This window comes from Mastigoproctus giganteus, chromosome 5 (assembly GCF_048544385.1).
Source record: "Mastigoproctus giganteus isolate SK-2022 chromosome 5, ASM4854438v1, whole genome shotgun sequence".
Taxonomy (NCBI): domain Eukaryota; kingdom Metazoa; phylum Arthropoda; class Arachnida; order Uropygi; family Thelyphonidae; genus Mastigoproctus; species Mastigoproctus giganteus.
This window is the reverse complement of record NC_143579.1, coordinates 6,500,625-6,526,581: the sequence shown is the minus strand read 5'-3', so window position 1 is coordinate 6,526,581 and position 25,957 is coordinate 6,500,625.

Below are 25,957 nucleotides of genomic sequence, written 5' to 3'. Positions count from 1 at the left end.
ATTCGAAGAAACAAAAGGATTCAGACGCGACCAATCTGTAAGAGGAAGCCGTTGTCGGTTTCCCCACAGTAATTGTCACGGGGTTCGGATGGCGCTTCATCAAGGTCAGCCGTTGGTGATTCACCCTCCTCTAAGAAAAACGCGGTTTCCTAGGCGTGGGAAAAATTTTCACAAACCGTTGCATTAGTATATTGAAGCCACCGACGGTTAATATTACTTAAGCTTTTCTTCTTTCTCTCCTTCTTTGCTTTCGACCTTTATTCCCTCCGTATCTTATCTGCAATTAGCAGTTTCCTGTTTCTTTGTCTGATTTTTAACGGTCATCTCTGTTACGCAACTACATTTTCTTTAAAAAAATTTTATTCACTTTTTTGCTTTTTCTGTCGTGTTTTATTTTATATTGTTGAAGTATGTCCTCTTTTTTATTCCATACATTCTTAATTTATTCATTTCCAGTACTTCCATCTACCTTTCACCGTTTGTATTTTTGGAAATTATATGATGCAACGTAATGACACCTCGTAGCAATAATCAAAACAGTTCAACTGCTTGTTTTTATCACTGGTTTGATTAAAAAGTTCGGGGGATGTTGTTAATATTCTTCAATACAATCCCCGTCTGAACCAATGTTCCATCGTACCTGCCAATAATCGGAACATTTTTGGAAGTCATTTTTTATGGATGCTTTTAGACAGTCACCGTGTTCGATTAGATTTCCTTGAATCAACTTAGATCCTTTGCCTTCCATGTCCTCATTAATTTTGGGTGTTGCTAGAAGTCGCATGATGTAAATCAGAAAAATAAGGTGGGAGAAGCACGAGGAGAATATTTTATAGGTAAAAATTTGCCGGATGGTGAGTGACGCATGACGTGCGTATTGTCAGGTTGAAGGAGCCATTTTTAGGGCCTTTTACGGCTAATTGCGTCTCTCAACCGTTTTTACTAATCTTTGGTAGTAAGCTGCATTAACAATGTATACGGAAGGATAAAACAAAATACTGTTCATGTTAGTGCCACACAAGATCCAGCTTAAAAGCCCATGTGTATTATGTCCTTAAATTGCACATATTCTCTAATAATAAATTTCTGTTTATACTCCGGCACGACAACCAAGTCAGTAGAGTTTACAATAAATCGTCAATACAAATATTTATCGTATTTAGCAGTCACTCTTGAGTGGACTGGGGTTCAAGCCCCAGTCCACTCAAGAACGCGTGCTATGCACTCTCGCTCCTGACCACTGGGCTACGTCAGGCCACTAGTCGATTTGCCTGTTTTGATGGACGAAAAACCCAACTTTCCGGTGGGAAGGAACCTTGCTATTCATCCTGAGTCTGACCAACTCAGTCACAGAGTGGAAACAGCTCATAAAAGTTCCTTGCGTCAATAACGGGATTCGAACCCGAGCCTTTTGCACTCGGTGTGAAGAGGACGGCGGTTATAACTACTGTTCTACACACACATACAGAGCAAATGTACAAAAATGACAGACAGGAAAGGGTTTACGTTCTTAGTTAAGAAGAATATTAAATCTAAGGCAATGCATCCACTTTACATGGATGGAGAATTTAGTGTTGAGTCAAATTTTGGTGTGACGTAAGCACTAGGCAGATCGGAACTGGGAGTAGACAAAAATAAGAATAGGAGTGTGTTATAGGCCTAACGACTGTGATAAGTATTACAAACAAATAGTAAACCCCAGTAAATCAGAATGTCTTATAATGGGGGATTTTAACTTTCCAGATATTGACTGGGTACTTGTAGGTTGGTCACCACACAGTAGCAATCCTGGCAGTACCAGCAATAAATCCATATTCTTGGGGATTTAATGGATGGCCGGTTTCTACACCAGCATGTTAGAGAGGCAACAAGAGGAAGCAACTGATCTGATTGTCAGCAACGATTCATCATGCATTTAGATTCTGCAGGTAAAAGACCCATTGAGTGGCATTGATGACAGTGTGCTAATGTGGGATTTACTTAAAATACATGACTACTGTCAAGAGCAAAGAAAAGGGCTTTTGCTTTCGTAAGAGTGACCACAATGCTCACAGACAGTTTTTAAATTCTATGCAGTGAGACTAATGATCTTACCAACAGAAAATTCTAAATAGGAAGCATTCGGAGAAGCAAATCATAGAAGCTACTTGCTTTTACATACCAACTAAGAAATACCATTCAAATACCGTTATAAAATGTCTTCATTTGAAAGTCAAAAAAGCAAAACAAATCCATGTAAGCTAAATATGGGGAGGATTGGGTATTATATGAGACTGAAAAATCCGAAAAGATAGTTCAGGTGTGGATGAAACAGTGCATGATGATCAAAAGAGAAGGAAGATCTATCTCAGCCACAAACCCTGCCATTGTGGCTAAAGAAGAACAGCTAGTCCTTGAAGACAGACGTGCGACTATAAATTTCATAGCAAATGAAGTGAGCATTAGCCATGGGTCTGTACCATATTGCACGAATTCTTATACACGTCTAAAGTGGCAACCCCATGTGTTCGGATATTGTTGACACCTCCTCAAAGAGCTTCGCAGGAAATAGTGTTCCACACAGTTGTTGAAGCTTTGTAGACAGAATTTTGATGATATTTTGACCGATAAGTGCTAGATACATTACCATGACCTAGAAACAAAACAGATGAACAAACAATGGAACTATTCATCTTCATTACCCTTTCAAAGAGTTCTATTCAAGAGGCCTGGAAGAGATTATCCACAGATGGCATGCAGCTCTAGAATGTAGCTGCAAAGAGAAGCAAGAATTTTCCAGCTAAGTTTCAAATCTGTAACTCAATTATTTCTAGATGATAAAAATACTTGATCCTCCCCCTTAGTTATCGTAAACAGTAATTAATGCAATTAAAAACCAACCATATAATTATAAAATAGTTATAAACAACAGCTCATTAATGAACAGGAATATATATATAAAGTGAATTTAAAAGATAAAATTGTAATTTAATGGTTTATACAATGAATAAATAAATGTCAAATAACAAAGAAGAATCTTGTACTTTACCAATTGCTGTGCAGTGAACGAACGCGAAGATGTACATACAGTGAATTGTAAAAGCTTAAAAAATTTCTGATCAATTTGGTGTATTTATTCTTTACTCGGCCTTGTAATTGCATAAAAGTATCGGTAAAGTTTTCCACGTGTTTCAACTCCGGTACCGTTCGTAATTTTCCCGCCTTTGTGATACGATAGTTATATACCGTACTAGATAGCGTTAGTTGAACTTCGTTAGCAGTTAAATTGTACGTTTAAATAAATACATATAACGACTTAGATTACAAACGTAATATAATTAATAACATAACATAATTAATTAATAAATTAATAGAATCATGACTCAGACCAGAGCAGCAAAGCAAAAGGCTCAAGCTAATGGAAGTGCTGTGGCTCAGAGCAGAACTGAGGGGGGCAGTTGTCCTCTGACTCACAGCCTTATAAAATGCACTGTTTGCTTGATGTTTACAGATCAATCGGGTACGGGACATGATACTGCCAAGGGGGATGTCTTTGTGTGTGCGCGATGCAAGGAGTGTATCGATATCAAGCAACAACTCGGCGTTCTTGTGGGCCTATATGAGAGCTTGAAGGACAGGTTGGATGCCCTCGAAGAAACTAAATTGAGGGGCCCATCAAGCTCTCAGCTGCCCACATCAACGCCAGAGCTTGCACTTGGGCATCGCGTGACACAGAGACAACCCCCAAGGCAGAATGCGCTGGTTCCGAAGGAACTAGTAGTTGTTGGTGACTCTATTGTCAGGGAAACGGGGAACATGCTTTGTAAAAAAGATAGGTGGAACAGGACCAGGGTATGTCTGCCAGGGGCAAAGGTTGATGACGTTGTAGAGCGAATATCATCTTTTAAGGGCACAAAAGGTGATATAGTTGTACACGTTGGCACTAATAATATTAAGAGTAGGAGACCGGCAGAATTACTTAACAAGTACAGGTCACTGTTGAACAAAAGCCGAGAATTAGGGTTGAATTTGAAAGTGTCTGCAATTCTGCCCAGACACGATAGGAGGGAGTATATGATGAGAGCCTTGTCGATCAATTCGGCCCTGGAAAGATTGTGCAAGGCTCAAGGGGTAGAATTTTTTTCAGCCTGGACTGTACTTGTTAACAGGAGAGATTGCTTCTACAGGGATGGGATACACTTAAATAGAAAGGGTGCAAGAATATTTGCTGATGCTATCGAGGCAGTGTTAGGTGGGTCGGAAAACTGCTAGCTTGGGGGGAGACAGAGACCAATAGATTGACAGTAGCCACTGGCAGAGGTGAAAGAGATTCTTGCACTGCTTCTATTAGAATGAGCAGAAGCCTGAAAAACAAGATGCATGGTATTTCAGAGACTGCTGGGAGCCAATGCGGTACAAGTAAACACATGGGTTGTGTTAGGGTAGCTAAGAATAGAAACAGGTGCAGGTATACTTGCTTGTACACCAATGCTAGGAGTTTAGTAAATAAATTTGATGAATTTGAGGTATTGCTCAAAACATCAAAGGCAGATATTGTTGGGATATCAGAGACGTGGTGTAAGAAAGAGATATAAGGAATGCAGAACTGCAATTTGGGGAGTACAACGTCTACAGAAAGGATAGACAGGATAGCAAGGGGGTAGGGGTTATGCTATTAGTTAAGAAACACATAAAAACCAAGGAAGTGAAGCCAGTCGACATCGCTGGACAGTGCAGTGTTGAGTCAGTTTGGTGTGACATAAGCATTGGGAGATCAAAATTGAGAATAGGAGTGTGCTATAGGCCTAATGACTCTGATGAGTATAATAAGGAACTGTACAGGGAAATAGAGTGGGCCAGTAAATCAGAGAGTCTTATAATGGGAGATTTTAATTTCCCAGATATTGACTGGAATTTGGGGGCTAGTTACTCACACACTAGCAGGGCTTTTGTGGATTTATTGGATGATTGTTTTCTACATCAGCACGTTCGGGAGACAACTAGAGGGAGTAATACTCTTGATTTGATTATCAGCAGTGATTCTTCATGCATTAAGAATCTGCAGATAAACGAACCACTAGGTGGCAGTGATCACAGTGTGCTGAAGTGGGATTTACTCAAAGAGGTGACTACCATTAGGGGTAAAGGGAAGGGTTATTGCTTCCGTAAAGGCGACTACGATGGACTGAGACTGTATTTAAATTCTATACAGTGGGACCAACTGATGATGTTACCAACAGCAAATTCAAAATGGGAAGCATTCAAAGAACTTATCTTGGAAGCTACTAGGCTTTACATACCAACTAAGAAATATTGTTCAAGGTTTAGGCCAAAATGGATGTCAGATGAACTAATGAGGCATATGGCAGAGAAGAAAAATGCATGGGATACTTACAAATTAACACATGACACAGAAGCCTATGACAGATACAAGTTGATATGCAACCAAGTTACAAAGGAGGTTAGGCAGGCGAAGGCAGATTACGAGAAATCCGTGGCAAGGGGTGCAAAGAAAAACAGCAAAGAGTTCTTTACTTATGTTAACTCTAGAAGGAAGGGGACGAATCAGATTGGTCCATTTGATATTGATGGGTCAACTGTTGATGATCCTGCTCAGGTAGCTAACAAACTAAATGAATATTTTGCATCGACATTCACACATGAGGAGTTATTCAGCGAGGGGAATGCCAGAGGTGTATTCAACTCTAGCAGTAAGCTACAGAATCTTGAAATAACTGGGAGTAAAGTGGAGGAGAAACTGTTGAAGATAAACACAAGAATGCACCCGGGGTGGATGGGATCTATCCAGTTATATTAAAGGAGGCAGCAAAGGAAGTAAGCAAACCCTTAGCCATAATTATGAGAGCTTCCTTGGACTCAGGGGAGGTACCCATAGACTGGAAATGTGCAAATGTGACCCCAATTCACAAAAGAGGATCAAAGGCTGACACAAGTAATTATAGACCTGTGAGCTTAACTTCTGTTCCAGGAAAATTAATGGAGGCACTGGTTAAAGAAGCACTGCAGGATCATTTAGACAAGACTTCAGTTATAGCTCAGACACAGCATGGTTTTGTTAAGGGGATGTCTTGCCTGACCAACTTGATTGGATATTATGATGCAGTCACAAAAGAACTGGATGCAGGAAATAACTTTGATATTATATACTTGGATCTTAGAAAGGCTTTTGATACTGTTGCACATGGAAGACTGCTACACAAATTGGAGCAGTGTGACATTGGAGGCAAATTGCTGCTATGGATAAAGGTGTGGTTGAGGGGGAGAAGACAGAGAGTGGTAATCAATGGACACTACTCATCGTGGACTAATGTTATTAGCGGAGTCCCACAGGGCTCAGTGTTGGGTCCATTATTGTTTTCTGTATTTATAAATGATATTGATGATGGTATATCAAGCTTAATGTCCAAGTTTGCAGATGATACAAAGGTTGGCAGGGTTGTCAAGGACACTACTCACACTATGCTGCTGCAACAGGATCTGGAAAGGTTGAGCAGATGGGCTGAGAGGTGGCAAATGAAGTTTAACATTGACAAATGTAAAGTACTACACATGGGAAACAGCAACCCCAGAGCAACGTATCAACTCTGTGGTACTACACTGACAGTGGTAGAGAATGAAAGGGACTTGGGGGTGGTTATGCAGGCAGATATGAAGTTCTCTGAGCAGTGCAGACGGGCTGCAAGAGTAGCTCATGGTGTATTGTCAATGATATACAGGAATTTTTCCAGCAGGGATAAGGAGGTGATTATTCCATTGTATAAGGCAATGGTCAGGCCACACCTAGAGTACTGTATACAGGTCTGGAGGCCTCATTTCAAGAAGGATGTAGAGCTGCTGGAACGAGTACAGAGAAGGGCACCAAGATTATTGAATGGAACAAAGGGGTGCTCTTACGAAGAAAGGCTTATGTTTTGCAAATTACAGTGTCTGGAGACTAGGCACCAGCGAGGTGATCTGATAGAGGTGTATAAAGCCTTGAATGGTTTAAGCATGCTCAATGCTGATGGGATTCTTCCTCTAGCTCAGAATAATCACCTGAGAGGGCATAAATTCAAATTGAGGAAAGACAGATGTAGGATAGACGTGAGGAAATTTGCCTTTAGCCAGCGGGTGGTTGGTTGGTGGAACAGACTTCCATCCCTTGTGGTGGAGGTTGATAGCCTAAATAAGTTTAAGGCTCAGCTGGACAGGTATTTGGAACGAACAGAGGGGTGAAGTGGAAGTGGGTTTTTTTTTTTTTTTGGCTGATGCTGCATAATCTTGCTTTCTTGCATCAAATGCCTCTACTAATGCTAATGCTAATGCTAATGCTAATGCTAATTGTGATTTAACGGATTAAAATAGTCAAATATCATGTTATCAAATTTTAAGACCTCTGTTACACATCTCGCCTTAAACCCATAAATGGCTAAATTGTTTAGTGTACAAGATTCTGTCCTTTAGAGCATGTATGCTACTTTATTAATACGTCTAAGAGCCCATTATTCCGGATGTGGTTGACGTACATTGGAAGGAATGCAGAAGATCAAAAAAATTGACTTTACATTATAATTTGAATACCCTCATCTAAGGGACCATTCACAAATTGCGTAAAGGAGGAGTAAAATAAAATGTTAGGACACATTGCATATGGTAAGCCGGGAAGTCGCACGAATTCTGCTTAAACAATTTTTCGTAATGTTCGGTGAATTAGTATATCTTTTATGTAATACTCGGGGGGGGGGCACAGTGGTATGGTGTTTGGGTAAGGCGCCACCGGTGGTTTCCCACATCTGCGCCATAACACCCTTGTGTTGTATGCAGAACCTCTGTAATGGCCAGAAAAAGTGTAGCGTGTTGTAGGTGAAAAGTGTTGTGTTGAGTTCTGTTGTTGTGTTCTGTCTTCTTAGCTGCAAGCCCCTAGTGGGACTCCATATTGCCCGCCACTACCACTGGGAGGTGAGCCAGGCTGTCCACAGTATTCTGGCTGCTCTACGTCAGGGGTAGCCTGAGCTTCTTGACGGAGAACAAAAAAAAAAAAAAAAAAAAAAAAAAAAAGAGATGGTGAGATCGAATGGGGAAGATAGTACGAGCAGTGTAATCAAAGTGAGGATGAGGAAAGAAGGCATCCTCCGGCGGAGCAAAGGGGTGGGAGGGGAGAGGTGGAAATCACCCCTGGCATTGGAAGCCCGCTCATTACCAAGGAAAGGAAAGGAAGACAGTTGCAGAACAAGGGAGTCTGCGCGGATAGCACAGAGGTATCGTCACCGTCCTCCCACAACCGGTGGAGAGAACGATGAGACAGGAACTTTAATGGGCTTTTTTCACCCCGTGGCTAAGTTAGTCAGTCTCAGGCGTAGATAGTAAGGTTTTCCCCCAGAAACTGGGGTTTTTCATACAGCAAAACAGACTAATCGACCATAGAACACACGCAATTAGCAGACATAAGACACACAGCACGTCAGATGAATTTAATTATTCGGGTGGCCTAAAAATAATAGTTTGGTGTTTTTTTAGAACAAGGGAGGTTTAGTCTGTCTCAGGCGTAGATAGCAAGGTTCCTCCCCACCCTTCAGAAACGCTGGTTTTTCGTCCAGCAAAACAGGCAAATCGACCAGAGAACACACACAATTTACAGACATAATGCACAATGCACGGCAGATGAATTTAATTATTCGGGTGGCCTTAAAATAATAGGTTTTTTTTTTTTTTTTTTTTTTCTGGGGTAGACTTTAGCAGATGAAACGTTGTCCATAAGGGTTCCTAGTTCTTGCTAGCAAAACATGCCCCATATTAAGCAACCGCGCCCACTTTCCTGGATAGTGGGCATCATTCACGATAGATCCATGGACTCGTTTTGCTTGCGCCAAATACGAAGACGTCCTTCGTATTTGGCGAAGTATTCGGATTCATCCAACCAGCACACTCGTTTCCAGCTTGACACCACAGCATTCGCCGTCTACTCTGGAACCCGATACGCCTAAATGTGCAGCGCATCGTCATTTGGGATATTGTTCTTGTATTCCCCATATTGTATAGCGCTATCAACTGTGGCGCAGTGACCTGCCGTTGAGCTCGTACAACGCGGTGCACTCTTCGCTCACCATGAACATTCACCTTGCTTAATCCTTTACATTTCTGTCGGCGGGAATTGGTTTGACCCCTTCGACACCATTCTCTGTACACCTTAAGTACACCCATATGGGGCTTGAGCAACCAATATAGAAGCACTCGATGCACGAGCTCCCACAATCTCGATCTTTTGAAGTTCCGTGATATCTTTATCACTTTGACTTGCACGACCAGATGCAAATTACCACTAGCGTACGAAGCTGTTGGGTTTTATATACTGCGAACTATGCAGCATAGTCCATTACAGATGGGGCTGTGTGGTTACAATTCAGTAATCTTCCTTGACACCTCCCCACAGTTTCCGGATTTTAATCCAGTCAAGAAACTGTGTGATTATTTGGAAAGGTACATCAGAGAGGAAAATGAAACAGATGCCAGCGAAGTCATGATCCAACTATGGGGGACATTTCTTCCATGTCCGGGAAGGCCCGACTTAATAGAACAAAATTAAAATTTTTTATTAAACGAAATGATATTATTGAAAAACGATAATACACTTTTACAGGCCCTCGTGGGTAGCACAGCTGGTAGGATCGCCGTCCTCTCTACACCGGGTGGAAAAGATCTGAATTCGAATCCCATCGATGACGGAGGGATTTTATGGATCTTTTTCACAACATGGCTGAGTTAGTTTGTCTCAGTCTTAGTCACCGATGCTCCTAAAATCCAACAACAACAACAACACTTTTACAGCAAAACGTTAACAATAAATCAGTAGCTTCCTACTCAAAGAAGAACCAATTTAGAAATCGATGAAGGGTCGATTTATTGAAGCTATCTGATTGTCGCTGGGGGTTCTATTTGTCTTCCAATAACTAGTTAGTTGAAACATAGAAGAGAAAATGCCAAATTGCTGCATAGAGAGAAAATGAACCATTACCGACCAAGAAGTTAGAATGGAAACTCGCTCAGATGTCCTCTCTTCCGTACCCGGCCAAAAGGATCTGAATACTTCAAGAATATTTCAATACTTGAAATATTCAAGTGAATATTTCAAGTATTTCCTCCTACAAATGTGGGTGTCGGCCTTACTCAGTTCGCTGACCACAGTTTTATTACCCATAGTCTAGAACTTAAAGCCAAGCTTCTAAAATTGCGACGCATCCCCGCTAGGTGGCACAATGAGCTCCAGCAGTTTGAGTTCTCAAGAATTTTACCCCATTTAACTTTGGGACCGAGAGGAAGGGGACGTTAACTGATTGATTCCTTTTTAGGCAGAGAATGAGTAATTAAGTTTGAGAACCACTGCTCTAGAGTAACAGTATAACTCCATTAACTTGCTCTTAGACTATCTTGAGCGCTGCCGCCAGTAAGGATTCCATGACTCGTTCTAGAAACAAGAATATTCTTTTATCTCATCCACCTTTGGAGAAATTCAAGTAGCTGCACTTGAAATATTCAGATCCTTTTGGCCGGGTACGGAAGAGAGGACGTCTGAGCGAGTTTCCATTCTAACTTCTTGGTCGGTAATGGTTAATTTTCTCTCTATGCAGCAAGATGGCATTTTCTCTTCTATTTTTCAACTAAAACTGGAATACCAGAAGGCTATTTTTTTCACTAATGTTTTCATATTTTTAAAATATAAATAATCTTCTGTTAATTATAAATATCTGTAGTCTACGTTCACGTTTATTTGATAGTCCTTGTTTCTGTTCCAACAACCACATTTGTCAAATAATCTTTCGTTGCTTCTTAAATAATGATCAAGAGACTACAGAGTATTTTTTGGGTCTAACGGCACCAGGGATTTACCCCATCTCCGCGTATGTTCTTTGTATCGAGGACAGTACGCTGTCAAGGCCAGAGGTTTAAAAGTGTGTGGATCATGTATTGTGTAATATGTTGTGCTCCTTGTTCCTCTGGCTTGTTAGCCGCCAGACCCCAGATGGGACCTGTACTCCGCCACGTGGAGGCCAGCCAGGTGTTCCCTTATAGTTTGCTCTGGCAGGTCCTACCACCTATTTTCCTGAGATTTCAGTGACTAGGACCTAAAAAAGAGATTATTCTGTTATTTGTCTTCCGATAACTAGCTAAATTCAATCCTCCTGTCTTATTTTTGAGCAAAAACTTTTATTTTTTTTTCCACCGCCGCCCATGGGCAATGGTAATGTGAACTCTAAATGAAACAAATGTCTTTAACTGGAATAACTTCAATCGCAAACACTTCCCAGGATAAAAACACCGCGACAATTAGTTCCCTCACTAGCCAGAAAGGTGGGTTATTTCCTGCGTTATTTTCCTTTTGAATAATGTCAGTCAGTCCTGTACACATTAAATCGGAATTGCCGTAGAATACTGTTCTTGGATCTTGGTTGGTGTTTCCTAATGCTTCATTTTGAGAGAGAGAGAATATAGCATTAAGGTTATTCGATGACTTCTCTCTTGTCAACTCTGTATCCCTTATCTCAGAGACATTCAGTGTATGCCTTTCCAAAGGTATTTCCACAGATATTGTTTTTCTCAATTGGAATCAACAGTTCATCTACTTTCTTCTAAAAAACCAGCTGGAACACCTGAGTCAACTGACCCCATATCTTTTCATCGATGGGTCATTGAACTGATATCATCCCCCTATCTTCATTTATCTCATTTACAACCTCCCTTTATATATGGCCTCCGTGACAGTATAGTGGTTTAATCACTCGTTTTGGAGAGTTTTGCATTCAATTCTATTCTGGACGTAAGAATTTCTAATGGCTTCTTCAATCGAAGAAGCCTTTAGAAATTAACAATTAGCAGATCTGAAGTAGAGAGAGAAAGTAGAATTTTCTCCCCTGAGTTATTGTGGGTTTTTCAATCCGCATAACATTCAAATCGGCTTGCGAACACACACACACACACCTTTATATGTATTTTCTAAATTCACATTTAAAGTTAATATATATTTTTCTTTTTTTTTTGCTCAGCTGTTCCCATCGATGATACTTTATTCCCATCGATGATATCAAGAAAGTTATTATTATTATTATGATTATTATTTTAACATTAGTATGTGAAATTCAAAAGAATTAAAAAAAATAACAAAATATGGTATATTACAATAAAATTGTAAATTATAAATTTATTATAAAAATTATAATAATGATAAATAATTATAACTTATAAAAATAAAAAGAAATGGATAAAAATAATGTGAAGATTAAATAAGTAGCGAGAGAAGACGATTTTATTTTTTATATTTTATAAATTTTCATGGCGAATCTATCATTTTATAGGTTTATATCATTTTCTATAAATATTCCTAGAATAACTAGAGATATTTATATATATAAAACCTATACAGTTTATATTTGCATAATGTGTTTCGCGTGGCTTCTATATCCGAAACGTAAAGGAAACCATATCAGCTGTTTTTAATGCATCCAGCTGTTGCCATGTTGCAAAAGTTCTGCGCAAGCGCACCACAACTGTCTTTTGTTGACAAACTTTGCCATGTGTTGATGACACAGAACAGACATCGCCTCGTTTCTTGTTAATGTAGACGTTACGCAACATTTCTCCTATCAAAACATTGCGCACGACCCTTTCGTCGCAACGGAATAGCTTATCAGCAAAGCAATATGTGTGTGAGAGAGAGAGAGAGAGAGAGAGAGAGAGAGAGAGAGAGAAGATTTATCAGTTCGGTTGAAGGCTGTGTTACGAAGGCCGCTAAACTTTCATGACGAATAAAATGAAAACGAGTTTAAATTTTCCAGCTTGTAACATCCATTAAGCAAGAATTTGAACGATAAATCTATGTCAGCTATTTGTGTTAGTGCAGTTTGTAGTATTGCTGCTCTTGAACTTTTTCAAATAAATTGCAATATTTGCTAATCTGCGTTCTACATAGGCAATAATAATACAGCAGTATTGTATTGTGAAGGAGCCTTCAACGTTGAAAGGCTGCTTCATAATACATGGTTCTAGGATTTGATATATATAAAATAATTCATGTTTAAAAATAAAGATTATGTACAAACTAATTGTTTAATGTAATAAATCTAAAGCTAAAATTATTTTTACCATGCGCTTCTGTGTCGACTATTATTTAATATTTTTCTTTTTAAATAATGAAAAAAAGTGAACCAACATGGAGTTCATGCCATTGAAACTAGATGGCAGCACAATCAACGCTGTATTCCATAATTTGGTTTGAGAGTATTCTATAAATTTCAAAAATGAAATTTAATGAATATTTCTTTACTTTAGTTAATATTATTCAGGTCAGTTAGTAAGTTTAGTTAATTTAACTTAAATTAAATTAAGACTAAATTAAATTAACAAATTTGAAAAAAAATTAATTTAATAATTTAAATTGAAAATTATTAGATTTATATAACACCTGGCTTAGTGCCGTGAAGGGTGTAGTAAAGTCACGGTACTTGCGTGTGCCTGTGCACCTTACAATAAAGTTCATTTTTATATATGAAATCGATTAAGTCTCATTTCTTCATTTATTCGTTATGACATGTGGTTCACAAATGAAACAAAGCAGAAATCATTGTGCCATTGTACAACATACGCAGGATATGTTTTCGCTTTTTCTCGGGCTCAAATAAATAAATTATAATAATAATAAACGGCGCGATTATCCCTGTGGTTACGATGGCGGATCACCAACATCATGGACTCGTATTCCAATCCCACCGCTAAATAAAAAAAAAAAAAAAAAAATCGCTTGTGTACCCTATATGCACCAAAGAAACGGAAAGCGGAAAAAACCTACTCCGGGAGCTGTTCCCTGGTGGTCCCCAGAATTACAACAACTCAGACGTGTGGTAAACACCGGCCGAAAAAATTTTCAACGTGCCAGGCGTAGCTGGCCTGCAGTAGAGGTGGAAGCACTACGACAACAGTACCGAACGGCCAGGAATCAATATACAGCAAAGATCCGCGAACGAAAACAACGCTCCTGGGAGCACCTAGTATCCACAGTTGGAAACGACAACCCCTGGGGAGTGGTCTACAGAGTGACCACAAATAAACTCACCAGAAGCGAAGTCATCCCCACAACCAAGAAGCCACAAGGGGAGTACACCAAAACGTGGCAGGAATCCATCAATAATATCTTAGATGCCATGTTCCAGAAACACCTGGATCCAACCACCCCAGAACAAACATCGTTCTGCCTAAGAAATAGTACCTACACAACAATCGAAGAGGAGGAGCCCTTTACTAGGATCGAACTGGACATTGCAGCCGCCAAACTAAGAAACAGGAAATCACCAGGTGCAGACATATTAGAGCCAGAAATCGTAAAAAAGGCAGTTGAGACTATCCCAGAAAAAACACTAAATTTATTTAACCAGTGCCTAAAAGAAGGCTATTTCCCACACACCTGGAAAACGGCAACGCTTCGGCTCATCCTCAAAAATCCAACAAATCAGTAGGATCTCCCAGGGTCCTACAGACCCATAGCCTTACTGTCTGTACTGAGCAAACTGATGGAACACCTTCTACGAAATCGGATAGAAACTCACTACTCAAACGCAGGCCTTCAATCCCGAAATCAGTTCGGGTTCAGAAAAGGACACTCCATCGTAGATTCATTGGAAAATATTGTTAACGCCGCAACCACAGCCAACCGAAAGTACTTTCTCGTCATCGCAATAGATTTTGCTGGGGCGTTTGACACTCTCTGGTGGCCAAGTGTCCTCGGCAGGCTCCGGGAGGCTAACCTGCCAGCAAATCTATACAAATGCATCACTACATACCTCTCAGACAGATCAGTCACAGTCACTACTCCGTATTGCTCCGTATCACGGTTGATACACAGAGGATGCCCACAGGGTTCCGTTCTGGGCCCTCTTCTTTGGAATGTCGTCCTAGACGGCTTCCTAAATCTCAACCTTGGAAACGTCACATCCCAGGCTTATGCAGACGATCTTATTATGATGCTTGCTGAGGACTCCAGAGCACAATTAGACAACTCCGCAAACAGAGCAGTCACTGTCCTGCAAGACTGGGCTGACAACAACAAACTCACAATTTCTCCAACCAAGACATGTTCAGTCCTACTCAGGGGGAACCTAGATATTAGGAGGTCTCCCCAAATCAAAGTCCAGGGGAAAACCGTCAAACTCGCAACGGAATTAAAACATTTGGGAATCATGCTCGATAGGAATCTATCCTTCACACCACATCTGACATACATCAGGAATAAAATCAGAAACTATTCTGCACTCTTTGCAAGAGTCACCCGTAAGGACTGGGGCTTGAGGAAAAGGACCCTCGCCCTCTTCTATTTCATATGCCTCTGGAGTCTGGTATCACAAAGCGACCACCGCGGTCAACAGGAGAAAACTCGAGACGATACAAAGATATACCCTGCTAACAATCTCCAGAGCCTGCAGGACGGTGAGTACTCACGCGCTGCAGGTCCTTATGGGTGCCCTCCCCCTGGACCTGGAGATCGTTCGTCGCGGAATCCTACACCACCTCAGCAAAGGAAAAACGTCCACCTGCCTGAACTACACGATTGACTTAGCCAATGACCCTAAAATGGAAAAGAAGCGACTCACACTGCATCTCCAACAGACCTGGCAAACCCGCTGGGAAAATTCAATCAAAGGTGAAATCACCCGGAAATTTGTGCCGACAATTCAGACGGTATATCCAAAATATCCCCACTGGCTGTCTCCAGGACTCCTGGTCACATACCTACTCACCGGACACGGTGCATTCAGACACAAGTTGTCAGGCTTCCGACTCAGTGACACTCCTCTCTGCCACTGTGGCCAAACAGAAACATGGGAACACCTCATGTATCACTGTCACCTGTATCAAGATGTACGCTGCCGGCTCATCACTGAAATTCGATTCACACTGCAAAACCAGGAACACCATCCTAGAAGAAGAAGACAGCTACAAAGCACTAACAAAATTCGCTCAGGGCCTCTTTAGCAGAAGACGGACCTTCCCCCAGCCGCAACCACTGCAATGAAGAGAATGAAAATACCCATCAAAGCTGCCCATAATCTGAAAAACAATTCGACACCACTAAGGACCACCAGAACAAATCAAACCGGCAGGGATCCAACTTCATAACAGAAGGAACAAAATGAAATCGCAAATGCACATCCAAGCTGACTGGACTAAATAACCTCGGATGGGATCTTAACCAATGAATGGCTACAAAATAAACTGGACTTTGTAAACCTCGGATGGGACAATGTCCCAAAAATGACATTCCACCAACTGAAGAAACTGCAGAGCCTCTCTGCACACTAGCCTTATTGGCGATCTGACCTGGCGCCCTTGCCTGGTCCACTTTTCTTCCCTTTCCCTGGCTGGGGGGGGAGGTGATGGTCTCTCTGTCTCCTTGCCACCCACATTTTCCCTTCTGGTGGGGCATGGGCATGCCCACCAAATCTTGGAGTCACCCTCCCTATAGACTCCATTCTTCTGTCTGTCGCCCCCCCAGCCTTCAGTCTCTCTCCCACTCTACCTGCACGCAAGCGAAAGCCCCACACATCCAAACTTAATTACAGCCAAATTTGATTCGCCCACAATTTTCGGCCTCACAATTCTAGCACAACCACCACACGATAACCTCTCAATTTTTTTTTTTTTTTTTTTTTATTTATTTATTTATTATTTTTTTTTTAGGTCCTAGCCACTGAAATCTCAGGAAACTAGGTGGCAGGACCTGCCAGAGTACTTATTTAAAATATTGGTATACCTGGTCTGTCTCCACGGGGCAAAGTGTGGGCAACGTCTGGCCTCGGCAGAGGCCTGGCGGCTAAATGGCCAGAAGAACAACGGTACACAACACTAATCATGTACAATATCCATACACTTTTAAATCTCTGGCCTTTACAGTGTACTTTACGACAATGTAAACTACGCGGAGATGGGGGAAACCCCTGGTGCCGTTTGACCCCAAACACACTTTACACTTTACTATGCACGAAAGATGTTTTATGTGTAAACATCTTTAATGACACCTACTAAATTTCAAACACCTAGAACCGAAATCATGAACGATGTAAATTATGCTCACGCCCGCTACTGACTCTCTCAAACAATGTTAGTGATAAATAGGATACATACGCCCACTAATTACTTAACCGAATCAACGTTTGGAAGAGGTTAGGCCAATAGCCTAAATCCCCATTTGATTGTAGCCATTTGCTGAATAGTATGATTGCAACAACATAAGTATTTGTATTGTTACAATCATACTATCATGTTGGACCATGGTACTCTGTCATGTTTTGTCGCAAATTACACATGCAGCGCTACGAGATTTGCAAGAAACGACAGTATCCACGTATAATACACTATCGAAACTATGACTTGGTTCAGGATCTCAACGAGTACAAGCGCGAGTTGGTAACGCTTTACATTCCATTCCTCAATGAGGAAATTGAGATAATGTCAGAGATGAAATATGTCGAGATCTACGACGACAATGAAGAGCTCATACTAGATCGTAAATTTTATGAATCGGACTTGGGCATTCGCAAAACGATTGAAATATGTAAGACGACGTGTCAAGACAACGACGGCATTGACCCTGACGAAGCATGCGGTAATGACCTGCATAGCCTTGTAACGCGACTGCGAGAAGAAGACTCCCTTTCGAAACTTTTACAATCATCCAAACAGCGAGATGAATGAGGATATAAAGCTCCCCACGCTCAACCGACTCAGCGCAATTGCAAAGAAACGCGAAAACTTGATGACCAACGAGGACTTCTGAAACTTATTGAGAATGACAATGACAAGCAAAAGATTCTATTCATACATGTAATTTGGAGCCTGTTATCTCCCAATCGCGAACTGATTCAAATATTCTTGACCGGCCCAGCTGGTTGCAGAAAAACGTTTATGATTCACTTCTTGCTGGAAATATACAACCGCTTCGGTACTGTAAGGTCTATATTACCTGCAGTTCAACTGGTAAGGCTAAAGTGCATGTAATGTTATGATCTTGGATGTGCTCACAGCTGGTTTATGCCAGCTCTGAGCACATTCAAGATCACTGCCCTCAAGATATCCATTTCTCTGGTTACCAAAATGTTTCTGCTACGGGGGGCAATGGTTAGCCCAAAGCCACCTAAGTGGTATGCACCGAATGATAAACGTTTTTTCGCAACCAACTGGTTTCTGCCAGCGGTGAGCACATCCAAGATCACTTCCCATGATCCTCTGCTTTAAATGTTTTGCTTTACTTTAAATTTCGCAAGATATCCATTTCTCTAATTACCAAAAGGACCATGTATCCTTTTGGTAATCTGATAATATTTATTATCTGATCACCAAATATTTTCGTTATCGTAGGAGTATTTATTAAACAGGAGAACTCTCAACGAATTTCATTTGTTACATCGTAAATTATTACACTTAATTAGTTGCATCATATTTCATCTTTTACACCATAATATCTTAGATATACAGGGTGTTTCAGTTAAACGTTTCAGAACTTCTAAGAGGGGTAGGGTACATCCTGACAACTCGAAATCATATAGCAATGTGGGGTCGGAAATGCTTTCCTGAAGCGGTGTTGTACACAGAAGCACCATAAAGAAAAGAGACCGTAAGTGAGAAATCGTTTTAATAATACATGAAAAGAAGCAAAAGGTACATGGATTAAAGTAAGTGTTCGAAGTTTCTTCCACGGGCTACAATGCACGCCTCACATCTCCGACGCATGGACATCCGAACATTCTGGAATACTCCAGGCGAATTTCGAATTTCTTCGGCAGCTACTGCGATTCTTGCAACCAGCTCCTCAGCATTGTCAACAGGGGTGTCATAAACTAGCGATTTCATATGACCCCAGAAATAAAAATCAAGACATGATAGGTCGGGTGACCGAGCAGGCCAACGCACGGGACCACCACGTCCGATCCACTGTTGACCAAATGTGACATCCAGGTAGTTACGAACATCTCCGCTATAATGGGCAGGGGCTCCATCGTGTTGGAACCACATTGTCTGTTGCGTCGATGCAGAAATCTGTTCATCTCTCAAAAGTTGTGGCAATACTTGCTGCAGAAAGATCAAGTAGATAGGTCCGGTTAGATGACACGGTAACAGGTAAGGTCCGATGAGGTGATCTCCCATAATACCGGCCCATACATTGACCGAAAATCGAATCTGTGCTGCACGACGTCGTATTGCATGCGGGTTCTCGACCGCCGAGATATGGTCGTTATGCGTGTTGAAAATTCCTTCCCTTGTGAAGGATGCCTCATCGGAAAACAACACTTCAGCAGGAAAAAGGGGATTTGTAGCACATTTTCCAAGGTACCACTGCGAAAGCAATACGAGGTGCATAATCCTCCGGTTGCTGTGTCTGGACACGCTGCACGTGAAACGGATGCATGTCTTGTTCTCGGAGAATCCTCCAGACGCTGCAATGGGAAACCCCGACTGCGTTTGCTAGACTTCGTGTACTCGTTCTTGGATTCCCCTGTACATACTGCAGCACATTCTGTTCGACGGCTGGAGTCCGTGCTGTTCTTACCCTGTCCCTGTCAGCTCTTTCAAATGAACCTCTCTCAGCTAACCTCTGGTGCAGTCTTGCAAAGAAATTATGACTGGGAATACGCCTCGTCGGATATCGTTCCGCGTACAAACGCTGTGCGGCTGGCCCACTACAATTTGCAGCCCCGTACGCCAAATGCATATCGGCTAACTCTGCGTTCGTGTAATTATCCATCCTACTAACTTGGCGTTCTTGTTCAAGAAATTCGAAATTCGCCTGGAGTATTCCAGAATGTTCGGATGTCCATGCGTCGGAGATGTGAGGCGTGCATTGTAGCCCGTGGAAGAAACTTCGAACACTTACTTTAATCCATGTACCTTTTGCTTCTTTTCATGTATTATTAAAACGATTTCTCACTTACGGTCTCTTTTCTTTATGGTGCTTCTGTGTACAACACCGCTTCAGGAAACCATTTCCGACCCCACATTGCTATATGATTTCGAGTTGTCAGGATGTACCCTACCTCGCTTAGAAGTTCTGAAACGTTTAACTGAAACACCCTGTATATTGCGTAGAAAATATAAAAACTTCATTTATGTCTCCGACGCATGGACATCCGAACATCTTCTTCACTTCGTTTCGACCTTACTCTCTCTTTTTAATCAAGTCCATCACTGAGCGCTTTAATTTCTCCGAACAATTTGCAACTAAATCCTTTCATAAATTTCCCAAATTTCATTCATACTGTAATACTTCGACTTAGTAATTTGGATTTAAGTTAAAATTAAACTTAAATCCAAACTTAAATTTCTGCATAAAATGAAATAATGTGCATTTTTTGTCTGTCGAGTTTAGTCATCAACTAAACACTTCCATTAATTGTTTCCTTGTGTATTTATATAGAGATGTACACTCGCGCCTAAAAGTTTCGAATCACAGCGTATGACAGCATTTTTGGGTTAATTTTTGAAATTAGCATGACAATGTAAGGTTTAATATAAAAAACAACCCGCTACAAAGTATTTTAAGATTTTTTATTAAGCAATGAAATATTTTCAGCAAAAAATATTGAAATTATTAACATTAACAATTATATTGATTTTTCATCAAAATATCCACGAAATTTTATCACTAACTTTCACAGACGTGGCATTCTGGAGATTAATTTTATAATAATGTCTTCACTAACATTATTCCAACAACAACAACAACTACCCCGACCGTCAAGTCCGCGAAGATGGGCAGACTTCACAGACTTGACGGTTTAGAATCTAGATGATCTCCACCTGAAATCTGAGCTGAGTTCCATAGGAACCAAGAAACTTCCGTGTCTACATCCGCTGTAAAACTTAAGATTTAAACAAGCAGGACCGAAAGAAACGGTTAGCTTGGGCTAAGAGCTATTAACATTGGACAATTGAAGAGTGAAAAACGTCCTGAGGACGGATGAATCCAAATTTAAAATTTTTTTTCTACATTCACGGACTTGACGGTTTAGAATCTAGATGATCTGTAAAAGCTCAATCGGTTTAAGTCAGCGATTGGGTGACAACACTATATTTTGCAGTTTCGCTCCTGTTGTTTAGTTGCTGGAAAGTCCCTGCATAGCTTGCATAGCTTAGAGCTATGCTTCAGGCCATTGTCTTGTTGTAATATAAAACTTCTTCCCCAAAGTCGAAGTCCAGGGAATATTGCATTACATTCAAGAATATTTTTGTAACCTTCTTTTCTTAAAATTCCTTCAATTCTGACATTGTAACCCATTCCAGAAAAACTGAAGTAAACCCAGATCATGATGGGACCACCACCGTGCTTGACTGTAGTCACTAAACAATGTGGCACCATTTTTCTTCAGTTGATCTTTTCACAGAAACTCTACGCTTGAATCCAAAAATTTAAAATTTGGATTCATCCATCCGCAGGACGTTTTTCACTCTTCAATTGTCCAATGTTAATAGCTCTTAGCCCAAGCTAACTGTTTCTTTCGGTCCTGCTTAAGTCTTAAGTTTTACAGTAGATATAGACACGGAAGTTTCTCTGTTCCTATGGAACTTAGCTCAGATTTCAGGTGCAGTAATTCGTCGATTGCTAACAGAAATAAGTTTATGGTGTTATGGTCTTATCTTGTGTTTCCGTTGTTGCGCGCTGTCGTCCTGATCGTGGTTGTCCTTTAAACTGCCATTCTTCTTAGAATCGTCGAATAGTAGTTTGTACTCCTTTAAATGAAACACACAGTTTTTTTGTCACTTCTCATGGAATGACTTTCTTTATACAGGTTTTTTTTTTTTTTTTTTTTTATGTGAACCCCAAACACGAGAGGTATTAGAACCTATAACACTTAGAACCGTGCTTGGGTTGGAGGTTGAGAAGACGAAAGAAGATATTTGTTGACATTGGACTTGAACTTCTGTAGATTGTAATTTTCAGGAAATACGTATGAAGGAAGGTTGTTCCAGAAAACGGCAGTTGAATGAATAAATGAGGAAGATGAAAAGTTGGTTCTGTGGGTTTGAAGTTGGACAGTAAATGGATGTTGGCTGGTGGCGGCACGTGTTCGGACTGTTTTGAAAGAGAGAGCGGGAATTATAGAAGCCAATTCAGAAGAACAGTGCCCATGGAAGTATCTGTAGAAGAGGCATGCAGCAGAAACAGTTCGTCTATGAGACAGCGAGTGGAGAGACTCTGTTATAGATGAATCATTAATTAACCTAACTGCCCTCTTCTGAATGGAATCAAGAAGCCTGAGAGAGGTTTTGGGGGCACAACCCCAGATGTGGGAACGATATTCCACGGCAGGGCGGATTTGCGATTTATACGGAGTGAGCAGCTGTTTGGAAGAAAAGTAACGCCGAGAGCGAAAGAGAAAACCAAGTTTTTTAGATGCAGAGGAAGCAATATTTATAATGTGCTTGTGCCAAGAGAGATTAGAAGTCAGGGTAATCCCCAAAAGAGATATATCCTTTTGCCTAGAAATCGGAGTGTCACTAAAGATAAGCATAGGAGCAGAAGAATCCTTTTTGCGAGATATAAGACAAGACTGAGTTTTAGAAGGGTTGAAATCAACTAAGTTGTCTTTGCCCCAATGGAGAATTACCCGAAGATCGGCATTTAAGGAATTGGTAGCAGATTTTCGAGAAGTTAAAGCTGATTGAGCAGGACAAGGTTTCTCAAAATAGAAAGTTGAATGCAATGTGGTATCATCGGCAAAACTATGGATAGGATTTCCAGTCAATGGAAGAAGGTCATTGATATACAAGAGGAAAAGAGTGGGGGAAAGAACTGAACCTTGGGGGACACCGGCATTAGTGGAGAAGTTAGAAGACAGAGAGCCATCAACCATCACTCTCAGTGAGCGATCAGAGAGAAAACTGGATAACCAGTTACTAAAAACAGTTGGCAAACCATAAGATGGAAGCTTGTTTAGAAGACCTTTATGCCAAACACGATCAAAAGCCTTTGAGATGTCAAGAGCAACTACTTGTGTTTCACCGAACCTTTCCATTGAATTAGTCCACAAATGGGTAACATAAGCCAGAATATCACCAGTGGATCGACACTGACGGAATCCATACTGGTGATCGTTGATCAGACGGAAGGTTTCTAGGTAGTTTAAGAGTTGGCGGTTAATTGATTTCTCCATTACTTTAGAAAGAGTAGAAGTAATTGCTATGGGACGATAATTGGATGGGAGCGATTTGTCACCCTTTTTAGGAACTGGCTGGATATGAGCAAATTTCCAAGCAGAAGGAAAAACACCTTTGGAATAAGAAAGTGAAGAGAGGCTGAAACGAAAAGGAGTAACCTCAGGACCGTAGGTTTTGAGAACAAGTGGAGAAATACCATCGGGACCTGGAGCTTTCTTAGCATCGAGATTCATCAAAATCCTTCTGATATCCTTTTGACGGAAGACCACAGGAGGCATTGAATGGAGTGTGTTGGGAATGGTGGGAGGTGTTTTACCAAGATCATTAATACATGAGCTGGAAGAAAAATGGGATGCTAGCAGGTCACCTTTATCCTTGGCTGAAGTCACAACAGAGCCATCTGGTTTGGACAGAGGTAGAAGCAGAGATGGGCAAAATTTGCGGCCAATAGCTTTGGCAAGAGACCAGAATGCTCGGCTACCATTAGGGCAAGAAACAAGTTTTCTACTCTTAGCCTGTTCAAACTCTAGTTTGGACTGATTAATAACTGCTTTACAATTGTTGCAAGCTTTGGTGTAGGCAGAAAATGAAACTGAAGAATTAGAGACAAGCCAATTACGATATGCAACATTCTTCTCTTGGACAGCCTTAACACATTTATTGGAAAACCAAGGTTTAGATAAAGGACGAGATTTTAAAGTGGAGTGTGGGATAAAGGATTCCATTCCTGCAAGAATAATTTCACTGACACGATCTGAGCAAACGTTGACATCAGAACTTTTGAAACAGTAATCTGACCAAGGAAAAGAAGAAAAGAAGTCTCGCAGATCATCCCATTTTGCATTCTTGTAATGCCAAACCAAACGAGGTTGGGAATAGCCATGAGACAAAGGTTCCATTGGAGAAGAGACAATCACCAAGTTGTGATCTGAAGTGCCTAAAGGAGCTCTCACTTCGACCGTGTACTTGGAAGGGTTGTTTGTGAGAAAAAGATCAAGCGTATTGGCTGTATGATTAGGATTGTCCGGTATTCTTGTAGGTAAATGAACAATCTGTGCTAGGTCATTAGTAATTGCAAAAGCCTCAGCATGTCGACCTGCTGGGTCGGTGTGACTAGAAAACGGAAGCCAGCTGGGGTTGTGAACATTAAAATCACCAAGGAAAATTACCTTCCTGTTAGGAGAGTTGGACTGGAGAAAGTCAAGTTGCAAATAGAGGAAGTCAAAGAGCTCCAAGTGATTAGTCGAGTTGGGAGAACGGTAGAGACAACAGATGAATTTGACACAATGAGGTAGAGAGATTTTAAGCCAGAGGAGATCAAAGAGAGGAGATTCCAAATTGGCAAGTCTCTGACAGAGAATATCAGAACGGACATATGCACAAGTACCACCTTTGAGGCAAAAGGAATCATACAGCGAATAATTTGGGCATCTGAGATGAGCAGTAGTTGAATCAACCGATAACTGAGATTCTGTCAGAAAAAGTACATGAGGTTTGGCAGACTGCAAGTGGAAATGGACATCGTTGAGATTAGAATTGAGAAGACGTATATTTGTGAAATGAATTAGGAAGTCCTTGGGAGGTTTAGATCTTTTCACAGCTAAGCTTGCTCTATTAGTTTGACAATTCATGGTGTATTCAATAGTAAGAAAAAGTGGGTGGGACATGCTGTATGAAGTAATGAAATTTTTTATATAGCGTACATGTGGTAAGAATATACCCAGATCCTTGACATAACGTGGCCTCGACAATGCTCCCCGCATACACACTACTCGGGCTCCCTCCAGTCACTGTCTGGCAGAGTAGAGGTAGCAAGATTATACACTAGCTGATCCGGAAGCCTCCTAGAGAGTTACCAATAGGTCCGGTCCGGTGTAATAACTAGCGGCCGGCCTGCGAAAACCGTTTTAGAGCTGTACCCTCGAAATGTAAGGAATATTGGATCTTGCCACGACGTTCATCATAACCTCAAAAGTCATCAATCATACTGCATGATGGAAGAGATAGGGAAGGGTTGACCAGAACTTAGCTCTAGAGACTAAACATGGGTTCCACCACTTCAAGCCTCCAATAAGCAAAGTGGTGGTATTTCACCAGTTGATGAGAGTCATCTACCACCTAGTACTGCCTGGTAACATAGAGGGGCGGCGTTCCTCCATGTGGTGTGGGCGCCACACCTCGACCCCTGCTTACGTTGATTCACACCTGGGTGGTCACCCACCATGTACTTGTGCATGGGGGTTATACCCAGGATTACTAACAGTCCCACCATCGTGAAGGTGCAAGCAGAGGATTTGGCTGTCACAGACTGTCCGGACGTCGCCGAAATTGGGTCCACTTGACTTGAGTGTCACCCGAATATCAGTTCCATCAGCGTTTTAGACTCCCAGGTAGCAAGTACAGCTTGTCTGGCATATCTGAGAGAATGTATCTGACAACCTCAAGGACCAAATGATATAATAGCATTTCTATTTTCCACACTCATTTCCTTATTTCTTGCCATGTTTATCACGAAACACAGAAAACTTACACCAAACACTCTTTCCTAATTTTGACTTGGCGCATCATGGCTTTAGTCGCCCTTGCTCCATAAAAACCGAAATCAAATCAAATCAAATGAAATCTTTCCTAATGACGGGTGTTCGATTTCATAAGTCACAGCTGTTACTCTTTAATTTATATTATTTCAGAACACTAGAGTCATCTACAATCTTCTATAACATTGAAACGATATTTCCACTTTCTTGAATATTCTAGAACAGTGCTTCTAAAGCACTGTTCTAGAATA